Genomic DNA, 15,139 nt, shown 5'->3' on the forward strand with positions numbered 1-15,139 from the left:
TGTTTATCATGTCAAGCCTTATAATGGGCTTGACTCTTTTCTAATTGTTCTTGCACTGTTTGGTGAATCATTTGGATTCGTTGAATGAACTGTTGAGCTTTGTCTTTATCATTACGTCCATTGGAGCCATCCTCCCTTCCAAGGACCATGGCTAAAGGATCCTTTGGCAGGTAACCAAAGCATGTCTTGAATGGTGAATGCTATGTCAATGAATGTACTGCTCAGTTATAGGAATGTTGTATATAGGGGAGATGTTCATCCCACAACTTGGGGTGCTTCCCACAATAGCCTCATAATAGATGTACCACGGTATGGTTAACAACCTCTGTCTACCCGTCAGTTTGCGGGTGAAATGCCGTGATTCTTTTCAGTTTGGTGTCCATCATTCTCAACAAGCTGGTCCAGAACTCCCCAAGGAAGTGAGAGTCTCGATCTGACACAATTGATGTGGGTAATCCAAAGTGGACCCAAACATACTGAAAGAAAAGAGAAGCAGTCTGCTCTACAGTAATATGCTTTTTACAAGGCATAAGAATACACATTTTGCTAAGCCGGTCAATGACGACATACAAATAGTCATGACCCTTCCTAGACAAAGGTAGACCTCCTACAAAGTCCATTGACACACTTTCCCACGGATGACTCAGAATAGGGAGTGGTGTGTAGAGCCCAAGGTTTCTATTAGAGGGCTTTGAAACATAACACATCACACAACCCTTTACATAGCGAGTCACAATGTTTTTCATATGAGGCCAAAATCAAAATCTTTGTACATGACTTAGTGTCTTCTTGACACCAAAGTGTCTAGACACAAGAGAGGTGTGGGCCTCTTGAATTACATGCACTCTTTCTCCTATGGGAATACAGAATTTACCAAGGTGATACAACAATTTTTCCTTCAAGTGATAGTTGTCCACCTGTGAACCATGGGTTAGTTTTGCATAAACCTTCTTAAAGTCATCATTGTTAGCATATTGTTCAGCATAACTTTCAAAAGACAAAAAAACATTATGCGAAATAACAGAAGCAGAAATAGGAGGCGAGATAGCATATCGGCCACTTTATTACTAGTGCCCTTCTTATACTTTATTACCAGATGAAACTGTTGAAGAAAGCCCATCCACTTGAAATGACGAGTTTGCTGCAACTTGGTTTGTGACTGAAGGTACTACAAGGGCTAATGATCTGTATGGATGATGGTCTCCTTGCCAATCAGGTAGTGTTTCCATTTTTTCACACTCTACAACAAGGCATAAAGCTACTTGTCATAGGTGGGATAGTTTATCGCAACTTGAGAAAACTTCTCAGAATGGTAACAAATTGGCTTCTTTTGCTACATCAGTACAACTCCCATGGCATAACTGCTGGCATCGGTCTCGATCTCAAATGGATGTTGGAGATCGGGTAAGGCTAAGTTTAGCGTGGTGCTAATTTTCTCCTTCAATGTTTCAAAGGACTTCTGTTGTGTTCCTCCCCATTGGAAGACCTGTTTCACACTTGTCAATGTGTGCAAAGATGCTGCAATAATAGAGAAATTAGCAATAAATCTCCTCCAATATTGGACTGCACCTAGAAAGCTACGAACTTCAGTTACACTAGTAGGCTTAGGCCAATTTACAATTTCTTCAACTTTAGTGAGATCAATCTTTAACTGACCATGACCAACAATATGACCTAGGTAACCCAAAGAGGTTTTCCCAAACTCACACTTTGACAATTTTACAAAGAGTTTTTCTTTCTTCAGCACATAAAGCACTTTCTTTACATGACTTATATGTCAAACCAACTCTTGCTAAAAACTAATATATCATCTAAATATACAAGAACAAACTCATCAGTGAAAGGTTGAAATATATTATCCATAAACCGCATAAAGGTGGCTGGAGCGTTGCAAAGCTCGAATGGCATTACCATTCATTCGAACAGCCCTTGCTTGGTTTTGAAAGTGGTTTTCCACATGTCCTACTCCACAATTCAGACCTGGTGGTAGCCACTACGCAGATCAAATTTTGTGAAATATACAACACTTTTTAATTGATCGAATAAATAATCTATGTGTGGGAGGGGATAGCGATCTTTTGCTGATATTTTGTTGATTGTGCGGTAGTCCACGCACATCCTCTAGCTGTCGTCCTTCTTTGGCACTAGAACAATCGACAACCCGCATGGAGAGGAGCTTGGCCTGATCATGCCTTGGTCCAGCAATTCCTACACTTGACACTTGATCTCCTCCATTTCAATTGCTGACATTATGTACATGCCAATATTTAGCAAAGGGGCATCATGTAACAGGTGGATCTCGTGTTGGATCTCTCTCTATGGAGGTAGTCCCCGTGGCTCCTGAAACAATGCATTATAATAAACAATTAACTCCATCATTTCTTGTTTATGCTTACCATCGCGGCCTTCTAATGTGTTTGTGAATTCGGCTTCCTTTTCCCTAATGGCCATAAGCATGCATGCCTTGCTAGAGTTCAATAGCCATTTCATCTGCATAGCGCTTACAAGGCTAGCATTAATTTTGTTTTGATGATCCCGCACTATGTACTCTATCCCATCCTTAGTGATGTGGTATTTATTTTCATGGCAGAAAAAGACAGCTTTTCTGTCATATAGGTAGGGGCTCCCCAATACCATGCCACAAATGTTCAGTGGTATAACATCCATCTCTACCTCATCTACCAACTTAGAAGCAATCACAAATTTTACCTTGCACTGTTGGGTTACATTCAATTTAGCTTTATCATGTACCCATCCCAACAGGTAAGGCTTTAGGTGCGGTTTTCTTTTTGAGCCTAGCTTCTTTACTAGATATTCTGCAATTAAATTTGCTTGGGACCCCATATCAAATAGAGTTTCTACTTTGGTATGGTTTACTACTACTCTAATATGAAATAATTCAATCCTATTTCTATCATTTGAAATGGACTCATCTACAGAACTGGTGCTTCCCTGTGATTTAGAATCAACAGGAGGTGTAAAGGTACCTTTTGTTCCCACTGCTATGACCAACACTTCATCTCCTGAATCTGATCCAAGGTCTTGTTGTGCTGCTGCCATTGTTTTCTACTTCCCTTTTCCTCCATACTTCTTTGGGCATTTCTATAGGTGCTGCTTCCAAGAGTGATCATCATTGTGGCCTTCTTTCTTGCAATGATTGCAATAAGGCCACTCTCCTTCTTTGGCTGGTGCTATTTTCTTCTCGTTCTCTTTCCATTTCACTTTGGATTTGCCATTGGGAGGTTTGAACGGTGGCTTTCTGGATTGTTCCTCTCTTTCATTCTTGCGCCTGCTTTCAATATGAATTGCTTTCACACTAGCTGCGTCAATAATGGTTGCTTCAAACAACAATGAATGTTGAATATAGCTATGCAATGAGCCAATATACTTAGTTACAACTTCAGTTGTATCTAGTGCAATACCCAAATTCAGTGCTTGCTTCCTAAATTCTTTTGTAAAACTCTGAACATCCTGCCCTTTGCCTTGCCTTAAATATTTCCAATTCATCAAAGATTTATGTTTGTATCCTAAGGGATAAAACTATTCCCTTAATGAAGAAGTAAAAGTAGACCATGAGGAAAAGAGCTTACCCACATTTTTACTACTCTATAATTTACTCTCCCACCAAACGAGAGTTGTGCTGCCCAGCCATAGAGAGGCCAGCTGGATTTTCACCTCATCCTCTAGGATTTTTTGAATCCTACAATAAACCTCAATCTTCCTAACCCAATTGTTAAGATTTTATGGGTTACTTTCACCATTAAACACAGGAAGATCAAATTTAACATCTAATTTAAAAAAGGTTTCTTTGATGCATCCTTTGGAATTCTCTGATTATGGTGGTGTGGGGAAGAAGAACCTTCACCACCAGAAGGAGAAGGAGGGGGTTCTTCTCCATCATTCCCATGTGTTAAGCCTTGTCCTTCTGGATTCCTCTCTTCAGCTTTTTCCAGTCTTATAACCAGCTCACTGATATTCTCTGCCATTGAATAGAAGGTCTTTCCGAAATTGTGCTCCTCTTCAATACGAGCTTCCTCTTCAGCCATGTTTCTTCTCTGAGGTGCACGCCTTGCCTTTGGATCGAAAGGTTCTAGGTTCCCTTTGCCTCTTTGAAGCCTGCTTCTTGTTAGCATACAAACATGCAATTCACATCTAAAAAGCCCTGCTCTGATACCACTTGATCTAGGATGTTTTCGCTTATAGATGTATGGAAAGAATTACATATAAAATTGCAGCTTAACACATAAATGCGCACATATGAAAAGTAGAAGAAGACACATAAAAGGGCACAAAAGAGAACACCAAGGCTCGATAACATAGTTCGTCCAATTTGGACTATGTCTCTAGGCCCAGCTCAACAATGTGGAGGCCTTTCTTATTAAATGGCATGAAAGAAAGAGGATTATAATTATCAACTGTACACAAAGAGGCTTATACCTCCAATCTGCCTGATGGCTATGAAATGAATACCGGAGATGGAGTGGTATGCAGTGCCAAAGCTTCCCACAGTTGTAGAAGATGGCTGGAGTGTGTAACTGTTCACAACAGGTCAATAATCTCTCTCGGCCTCTGCGAAATAGCATGTTGCCACCATAAAAAAATGCCTCCTCACTGCTCTTCCATTGACTGTGTTTTATAATAGGTTCTTTGGACAGAACCCCATTTAAATCAGGGTTGCCTGGTTAATAATGGAGGTTGGTAGAGTGGCGGGTGGAATTGCCACTCAAAATGGTCTTTTTATTGTTGAATGACAAAGCTTCAAAAATCCTGAAAAACACTACAAATCCACCCAAAAACCATATGCTCGGACCTCAAATATTATTAAATCGAGCTTATAGTCTTTATCGAGTCCGCGCTGAGGTCGCGGATTGGCATATTGCTGGTCAATGGTCTTGTTCATGGGGAAGGGTCGACCGCCGATCGCTGATCGCCAATATCAGCATCGGCAAATCACGTCAGTCCCGCTCATAAGTAGTGTTCTGATGCCCTGATAATGGTTCCGCCAATCGGTGTATTGCCGATCCAACTGCCCTATCACCTATATATATATATATATATATATATATATATATATATATATATATATATATATATATATATATATATATATATATATATATATATATATATATATATATATATATATATATATATCCATCGATTGTGATTGCCTCCTATCCGTCGATCCGATCTGATCGGATGTTGGTGATCGGTAGTTCCATGGTCCAATGGTTAAGTCCGCCTTCATGCGACCTCCGATTGTGGTTTTCCTTTAAGGATTTAAGATCCATTTCTAAAGGAAATTCCTCTTTTCCTTAAGGATTGAAGAGCTCTTCTTTTTGCAATAACTTCATCATCTAGACTCGAATTGAAGTACTGTTTGCGTCGTTGGAATTAGGAAGACGAGATCTACATTCTGGTCATGAGTTGACTTTAGTCTAATCACTTTGATTTTCTGAGTTTTTCCATGCCATTGTATCTGAAGATCGACCTAGATCAGTTATAGATGACACATTTCTCCATTAAGGTGGAGTATGATAATAACATAGAAGGTTCTTGAATTACTCATTATTAATACATTGTTGTAAGTGGTTATCATTCTATTTGGATTGTACGTTTAATTAGGTCTTGGATCCTATTCTTGAGGAGTTTGTTCAAAATCCTTAACTAATTTGTAATAATATATGTAATTGATTTTTAGGATGATGAAGGTAAGCATGAGTGTAATAAGTATTCATGCTAAGGATTGGCTTCTGTGAGAGATTCAACTCATCCTTATTTAAAACTTCAACTCATTTTCCAATCACTTTGTATTCCAATGTTCCCTGATTTTATTATCTTTCTTAAAATTGAAATATACTTTACATTTTGTGTTCCACTATTTCTGTATTTTACATTTTTCTTAAAATTGAAATATACTTTACATTTTTTAATTATTTTTTAAGCTATATACATTCAGATACATTATTTTAGTAATATGATTTTTTATTTTTTTTTAACTACTGACACAACCATATAAATTAAATGGTTGATTATCACCAATGGACATCAATCCATAATAAACATCAAAACAATTATTGCATGTTACATCTCACATTCCTTAAATTTAAAATATTAAGAAAACTAAATTATAAATTTTATTATTATTATTATTATTATTATTATTATTATTATTATTATTATTATTATTATTATTATTATTCCATAAGTAGTTAGAAATAATATAACAAGATTCTTAACAGTATAACATTTTTTTTAATTTATTAATTTCATTAAAAGGAAAGAAAAACATAGTTTTTTTTTAAGATAAATTTAAATTTTTTATTTGCATATATTGTTATAATATTTAAAAATATTCTATAAATATTAGTTTCTCACCTCTTTTAATAATTAAATCTTTTAATAATTAAATCAAAGTTTTAAAAATATTATTCCAAAGTTATATATATATATATAAAACCACACAAGTGTTCTAAAATCTTAACCAAATTAATCAAAGTAACAATATAAAAGTCAAAATAAATTAGGTGTAAAAGTGTTACCTTATTCATTGTATTCTCTTACATCAAGTAATTATCACTTCCTTAAGATTCAAGGATTGATAAATTTTGTGTTGTATTTTGTGAATTTATAGGTTGTTTCTAATATGTTATAATTATTAATTTTAAATATTTATTAAATTGATATGTTATATATAATTAAATGGAAACTTTATGATATTAAAAAAAATTAGTTTTTTTTTAAAATGTTATTAAATCCACATTATGTAAAGTAGTTATATAGTGTTGATTCTTCTAGAAGGATTTTCACTGATGATACGGAAGGCAGAAGAGTTACTCTAACTTTTACAAGAAAAATAAATAAAAAAACAAAATCAGATATTTCGGTTATATGTAAATATTAAAAAACATAAACTGAGAGAGGATTATCCACTATATATGTGAATCATAAAGAGTTTTAGGAAAAAATAGGAGCTAGGTCTTTTGAACTTGACTCGGAGAAGTAATAGTATCGAAATCACATTGAAGATACCCTTCAATAGAGGTTAGGCTTGGATCAAGGTTATCTATGAAATATCATTGGGTTTTCATCATTCTTTTTATATTTTCCAATGAAACAAACACATTATATCTTTCTACTTGCTTATCTTCCGTACCATATTAAGGAGGATTTTCATTTTCCAGTGGAACCCAATTGAATAGAGGTATATTTTCCTTCGCCACCTATTATGACCAAGGTTAGGAATCCAGCAAAAAACCTCTTCCAAAATCTCAAAAGCATAATAAGATTATCTCTCACTACCCACCATAATTTCCAAATTTCAAATTTCTCTCATATTTTATGGATAAACATCATTGGAATATGATTTGTATAATATATTTCATGGAGGATTTTGAATCAAAGGCCTTAGCTTCCTCTCATATTTTGTGTAGCATGTGGAAGAGGTTTGTGGATGACACTTGTGTCATTTGGTCCCATGGTAAGGAAGAATTAGATTTGTTTTTCCTTCACCTTAACAATCTTTCTAATTCCATAAATTTCACCAAGGAATTTGAAAGTAATGGTAGTCTGCCCTTTCTTGACGTCCTCATCTCAAGGAGTGATGATGACTCTTTGTCTCATAATGCTTTTCGTAAGAAAACTAATACTGAACAATATCTTCATGCTAATTCTCATCATTTCCTAGCTCAAAATCTTGGTGCTTTTAACACCTTAGTGACTAGAGATTTAAGACTTTCTATTAGCAACCATCTCAAACAAGAGAAAGCACATCTCCTAAGTGTTTCTTTTAATAACAGTTATAGTAGACACCAATGTTCTAAGGCCTTCCTTAGAGCGGAAGAAGACCCTAGGGCTAAGAATGATACCAATGATCGATTTTCAAGTGTTCATCTTCCTTTTATCCAATGGACCACTAACAAGATTGCAAGAATCCTAAGGAAGCATAAGTTGGCTTCTACCTTTAGGCTTTTAAATATCAATCGAAGCTCCCTTAGATCTGTTAAAGACCCAGTGGACCCCAAGATATGAAGGGTGTTTATGTTATCCCTTGCTCTTGTGGGATTCCCTACATTGGTGAGATGGGTCGCTCGATTAATCAAAGGATTCGAGAACATGCCACTAACATCAAACATGGCAAGACCTGCTCCTCTGCTTTCGTAGAGCATGTAGATAATTCTAAGCATCACATATGAATTGAGGAGACCCAAGTTGTTGCTAAGTTTAGTCATTTTCATCATCGTAAATTGAGGGAAGCCATAGAAATCAAAAGAAACCCATTGATTCAAATAGAGATGATGGTTGAATTATTAGTAGAAATTGGGACCCGATCCCGTCCTTGTAGTTTTTTCCATTTCGATTTGTGGTTTGATTTGTTTATTTATTTGTGTAGGCATTGGTGTATTTTCTAGCATTAGTTGCATTTCTCTTTGTGGTTTGATTTGTTTATTTATTTGCGTAGGCATTGATGTATTTTCTAGCATTAATTGTTTCTTTTTAGTATTTATATTGTTAGTGTTTTCTTAAACTTTTTTTCTTAGCGCTTTTATTAATTTTGTTAATTGTTTATTAGACCTCACCCATATTTTATTGTTGACCATGTTCCTTTTTTTCTTGGCGCTTTTATTAATTTTGTTAATTGTTTATTAGACCCCACCCATATTTTATTGTTGACCATGTTTTATTACTTTTCCTTGGATTTAATTATATTTCTGCTGACGTAGGTGGCTATTTTAATATTTTCCACATTTCTTAACTAAGATTGCTGAAATGCGTTTAATGGACTTCTGTGTATTCTCGAATTTTCCCTTCAGAAGAAAAAGAGGAGAGGAAATGAGTATACTATTAACGTGAAAGGCAAAATGAGTATACTACAAACGTGAAAGAGAAATTCAAGAGACTGGCGGAAAACGTTTTCATTTCTGAAACGTAACGTGAAGTAATAACGAAACGGCTTTCATGTTTAACGTGTCAATTTACTTACATCACCTGCCGCCCTCTAACACGTCTTTTCTGCAGAAGTGTGGTCCTTTCATACCGACGTCACGATCTTCTTCATGAAAGATATTACTTTATTTCTTTCAAGGCATTTTCCAAACCTTTTCAACGTGCTATAGGCTTTCTCAAATTTTAAATAAAATTTTAAAGTCAACAACGTAAAATTAAAGTAAACGTAAAAGTAAAAGTAACAAAGGGAAATTGTTTAATTAAATATCATATAAACTTCAAAATATTTTGAACAATGCCCAGTGATTACTCATCAAAATCATTAATATCTATACAGTGTTCACAATCACTGCAGTGAGTCTTCTATTTGTAGGATGATCGACAAGCCCTACCAACTACGACGTATAGTTCAAAAGCACGTGTGCCTCCTAAGGATGGGCACAGGAACATGCATGTATTGTTAGGAACGTGCACATATTCATGGTGTGAATTGGTCTTTATGTGCCCATGACTTGAGGTTTTTATTGTTTTGGAATTGGGTAGCCGTTTTTGGGTGATATTGAGCAAATTATTTATCCTTGGTCTGAATTAAGGACAAACCAATGGCATATATTTTCTTTGGATTCTAGTGAACATTCTAATACCTAAATGTTACTCCAAATACAATCACTATATTAAATTACAAAATTTCGTTACCATAGAATTTAGTGAGAATTTAAATATGGAAACTTAGAACTAAACTCTAACCAAGAACAAGGAAATTTCAATAAAGAAATTGATGCACCCTTGGCTACATGGAGGGGAATGCATCATGATGTTCAAAAAACCAAAGAGCCTTCACACATTAATTAAATTCAAGTTCATCTATCTCCAATGTTTTTTATTATAGGTCTAGGATGTATGAGCATTTTAGAACTAGCTTAAATAAATCCCAAATTAGAGTCCTTAACATTACTAAAAAGGATTTATTTTCATTGTTCATTGACCCAACAAGCAACTAACCTTCAATAATAAATTTATTATGGGATATTTTCTAACAACAATCTATGTGCAGCATGTCTACACCTTATCATGCTTCACCCTATCTACATGATGACTAGACATTTGACAGCAAGGTAAGGCCTCACTCGTTCTATTAGGCCATGGTTTCTCATTTTCTAGATGAGATGTAGCATTTCTATATCCATCCTAATTTGATTGGGTGACTTTTTCATAACAATATTTGTCGAATGGGTATATGGAAATTGTTGATGTTCAAAAATTTAGGCTAGAGTGAGTGGGGTTGGTTGTTTGGAATGAGTTAGGTAATAAAGGAGGATTGATCCTTCCATTATATTATAAGCACAACAACAACAACTAGCATCACAATGTAGTTTTTGTCACTTAAAAGCATGTTGAATCACAATTAAAGAACATTTTATGCCTGTAGTGAATTACTATATAATGTGCTTGCTAAATTAGAATGCTTCTATGAACCTCTATGTTATTGTCCAATTGATTCTATTATTTATATTCTATGTGCTTCTATAGGAATAGATCCCTAGCAATTGGCATTGATATGTGGTATTGGCATGGTTACAACTTGGTCTTCAATGTAATAATTAGCACTACTAGGGGTTACTTCAAGAGAGGTTTTGCAATTTCAATCCTCAATTAAGTGTTATATGTTATTATTTATCATTGTTTTGAAAGTATCGATGACACACTTAATTTTCGAAGATGTGTGGTGATTTATAATTCGTCTTTCCTTTTAAGTTTATTTGTATAATTTTGAAGAAAAAATTAATTGTATTATGAACTAGTGCATTTTTTGTTGAAGCTAACACCCTTCATTTACTTGATTGAATTCTTTAATATTCTCTAGTGTTAATGATATAGTCAAAATCTACAAAGCCAATATTGTTGATGTCCAAATATATTTACAACATGCACATTATAAATCAGGTATCTCTAGCTCAAATGGCAACTCCAACGAGATGGATTACAACAATGGAATTAACATTCTAAACTAATGTTTGTTTATAGAAATTTATTCTTTGAATATGTTGACACCTAATATTTAGGATCAGGTAAACTGATATAAATATTGTAAATAGTAAAAATAAAAGGAAGTTGGAAGACGAAGAGACATTCGGAGATGAGACCCAATAGTCTACCTGTCATTGTATATAGCCATATGCTATCTTAATGAAAATGAATCAATTCATTCGTGGAGTTACTCATGCCCTGACATGGTATCAAAGATAGCTCCCAAATTAGTCTTTTGTTTTCTAACTCCTGCAGAACTTTGCCATTATTCTCTGTCAAATATTTGTCCATTCTCTATCATTAACTTTTGTCTCTCTTGTTTTTTTATCAACTTCAAAATATGACTTTGTTTTGAATGTTGGTGTCTTCTTGAATTAACTTAATGTTTGAGGAATCTCTGCAAAATATCTTCTTTCATCGCTCCACACTTGACCCCTTTCTCTTTGTGCATTGAATGACATATTGTTGGAGGAATGCACAATGGAAGATGCAATGGAAGACCTTAACTGTGTTGGCCATGTCTCTACATGCTGTATGTTGAAGCTAATCATGAGACAATGAAGACCGTGTGTGCATTGATGGATGGTTTGCTGCATGTTTTGTGAAGACAACGTGGCTCTTTTTGAAATTCTTGTGTGATTACGAAGTTTTATCCGGTAAGTTCCATATTTTGAATATCATTGAGTATCTATGTTGTGTTGTGTATAGATTTTTGAAGAGTATTTATGGTGAATGTTGCATTAATGGCATGGAGGATGGTATATTGGCTCTAGGTTGAAATTCTGTGAGGGTCGTGGGTTCTTTATTATATGCATTGTGATGGCATGGCTATTGTTTATTATATGTTGGTGGAATACACTAAACTCCATTTTTGAAAGTTGTATTGTCATATATAAAGTGGTGGAATATTCCATTAGCGAACTTATATAATATGCTTTGTGTCCCCTTTTAATGAAAATCCATAAAAGAATATAAAGTATTTTTTAAAGGGGTGAGTTGAATATTAAAGGAGTTGAGTTTTTTTTAAAGGAGGTGTGAGTGGTATGGTATTATATTCCCTATGATATATGATAGTATATGTGATGGATGGTATATGAGGAAAAGTATATATTATTTGAAAATTGAGATCTTGCATTTGAAGACATAATTATATGAAAATTAATTAGTTGTAGAGACATATCAATTTTATTGCAAGTATTTGGGGCCCATTTTAATTTTATGATGCATTCACTCATCTCCATTATGGGAGTAGTTCTCTCTGTAATCAGGTGTTCAATTTTAAGCTCAAAAATGAAAGTGCCTAGAAAGTCTTGAAACCAATTCTAAATTGAAGAGCTCATCGATCTGAATCCAACGCAACTTGAATCACTCAAAACTGATATCGTATGCTCCCAATATCGAGTTTTGATCATTTTACCAAACATGCAAATTTTGTGCAAATTGGATGCAAGTATGCTAATTGGGCAGTCTCTACACTGGCTGGGTAAGGTGACTAGACAGGTTGACTATGTTTATTGGGCCAATGGAATGTTACCAAGTGGCCTCACTCCATTGGTCGAATTTTGTTGTGACTTTATTGGTTGAATGTGTGTTGATGTGGTCCAATGAGTGGAAGCCACATGGGCCAATGGAGGAAAGCCACGTGGCCTCCCAATAGTGCATGAAAATTTTGGTTATGGGACGAACTTCTCCACAGGAATTGGACACGATACCTCATGTTAGACATCAGAGTGCCTTACTGTCATGCCAAGGGTGGTTCTTATTAGCAATAGGCATGCAACTATATTTAAAGTCTTCATGTTATTATGTTGGGGGACAGGGTCGAGACTAAGACTTGACCCCCGGTCACCCCAAGCCCAGGAGTTGGAATAGGACCTAAGGGCTCAGTATTAGTGCCGACCCATGGTTCCGGCACCCCCGGGCACCTTACCACTAGACCATATGCCAAATGCGTAGGGTGTCAACAGTTAAGGGACTAGTGATTTAGCCCAGCCCTAGGTCGTGGCGCATTGCATGGTACCATAGCAAAGGGCTTAGCGAAGGGCACGAAGGCTAGGCCCCAACCTGGGCCATATGGCCTTTCATGTGACCACAACATGGCGAGTTTGGCACTTGGAGGAAGATGCTACAATGTGAGGGCAAGCCCGAGGGTCATATCCTACCAAAGGACCACATGTCAACACAAAGGGGGATCTGACAATTAGATAGGGTCATTGTCTCATCCCTCGTCCCTGTGCAACACCAAATGACCATGTCTTGAGAGTTACGTGGCTTAATCGACAGGGGTAGGTATTAAGGCCCAACCCTCGACTCTATGTCGCCCATGTGGCCTTGCTTTTCAGATTAAGGGATCTGAGGTTGAATTAACTATCTAATAGAACACACCGACAGGTAGCGAAATTATCGCTCTGTTAGCAAATTTCAGGACAAATTTGTAGGACCAATAGACAGAAGGTCAAATTTTTAGGATGATTAACAATCAAGTTCATGGGAGAGCTTAGGAGCTCATATATTTTTTTATTTTTTGACCAAATTGAACCTAGAACAAGTGCACTAAATGGTTTTTGGATGTTTTGAATCCATTGGTAACCTCTAATTTCTAATTTGAACACATCTATAGAGTCTGTTTTCATGTTTGAGACTAAAGGTGTATGGATCAGTTAGGATATGTAAGAAGTTCTCGGAAGTATTTGGGCATGGAGAAGACCTTGTACGGGTATTCTCACTTCCATAAGTCTACTGCAGCAACTATAACCAGCAGGGTCCAGTTCAGGTTCAACTTCTCTTAACATGAATTTTTGATTATGTGCTTCAATGTGGAATTGAAGGGTTCATATGCTCTTTTTAGTTCATTTCAGTTGAAGTATGCCATCTTTGTAGGAGATTCTTTGAGTTGTTGTTTTTGTGAAATTTCTTTGTAGGAGAACATTACCTTGTAGTGGTAATAGCCACATATTTAACTACAACAAATTTTTATGTACTTTATTTGATATTGAATATATGAGTGGTCTAGTAATATTGACAGGCCCGGAGATGTAGCCCAAGTGGGGTGAACTCCATGAACAAACCTTTTGTATTTCTCTTCATTATTCCTGCATGGATTATGTGTTATATTCTCACTATGTTAAGTTATATATGAAGATTGATTCATGATTTGAAGAGACATTGGAAGCCACGTGGATCAATCGAGGGAAGCCACATGGGTCAATCGAGGGCAGCCACGTGGCCTCCCAACAATGCATTAAAATTTTGGTTTTGGGCCAAACTTCCTCCACAGGAATATAGCACAAGACCTCACGCTGGACAACACAACATCTTACCGTCGTGCTAAGGGTAGTTCTGATTAGCAATAGGCATGCACCCATATTTAAAGTTTTGGTGCTATTGTGTTTAGGGATGGGGCCACGACTAAGCCCTAGCCCTCAGTCACCCCACACCCTTGATATTTCAGGCAGTTGAGCCGAGGGCTCGAGATTAGCCCTGGCCCATAGTATCGGCACCCTCGATCGCCTTACCACTGGGCCATATGCTAAACACGTAGGGTGTCAACAATTAAGGGACAAGAGATTTAGCCCAACCCCAGGTCATGGCACATTGCATAGGACCATAGCGAAGGGTGCAAAGGATGGGCCCCAACCTAGGCCATATGGCCTTTTATGTGACCACAACGCAGAGAGTTTGGTGCTCAAAGGAAGGTACTACAAAGTGCGGGCCAACCCTGGGGTCATATGTCACCACAGGACCATGTGACAAAGAGGAAAGGGGTTCTCACGGTTAGGGAGGGCTATTGACCTAGCCCTCGCCCTCATGAGGCACCAAATGACCACATCTAGAGAGTTAAGGATCTTAATCGATGGGGGTGAGTGTTAAGGCCTAACCCTCCGCCCTCTGTGGCCCATGTGGCCTTGTTTCTTAGTTTAAGGGGTTCGAGGTTGAATTAACTATCCAAAAGAATGCACCAACGAGTAGAAAAATTGTTGCTCCGTTAGCAAATTTTAGGGTGGATTTGTAGCACTGATAGACAAAAGGTGGAATTTGTAGGCTGATTAACAGTCAAGTTCATGGGAAAGATTAGGAGCTCATATCTTTTTGAGTTTTTCACCAAATTGAGCCTATAACGAGTGCACTTAGGGGCTTTTGGATGTTTTGAATCCATTGGTAACCT

The sequence above is a fragment of the Pinus tabuliformis genome, chromosome 2_2, assembly GCF_031772625.1.
Source record: "Pinus tabuliformis cultivar Carrire ecotype Pingquan chromosome 2_2, CPIR1, whole genome shotgun sequence".
Lineage (NCBI taxonomy): Eukaryota > Viridiplantae > Streptophyta > Pinopsida > Pinales > Pinaceae > Pinus > Pinus tabuliformis.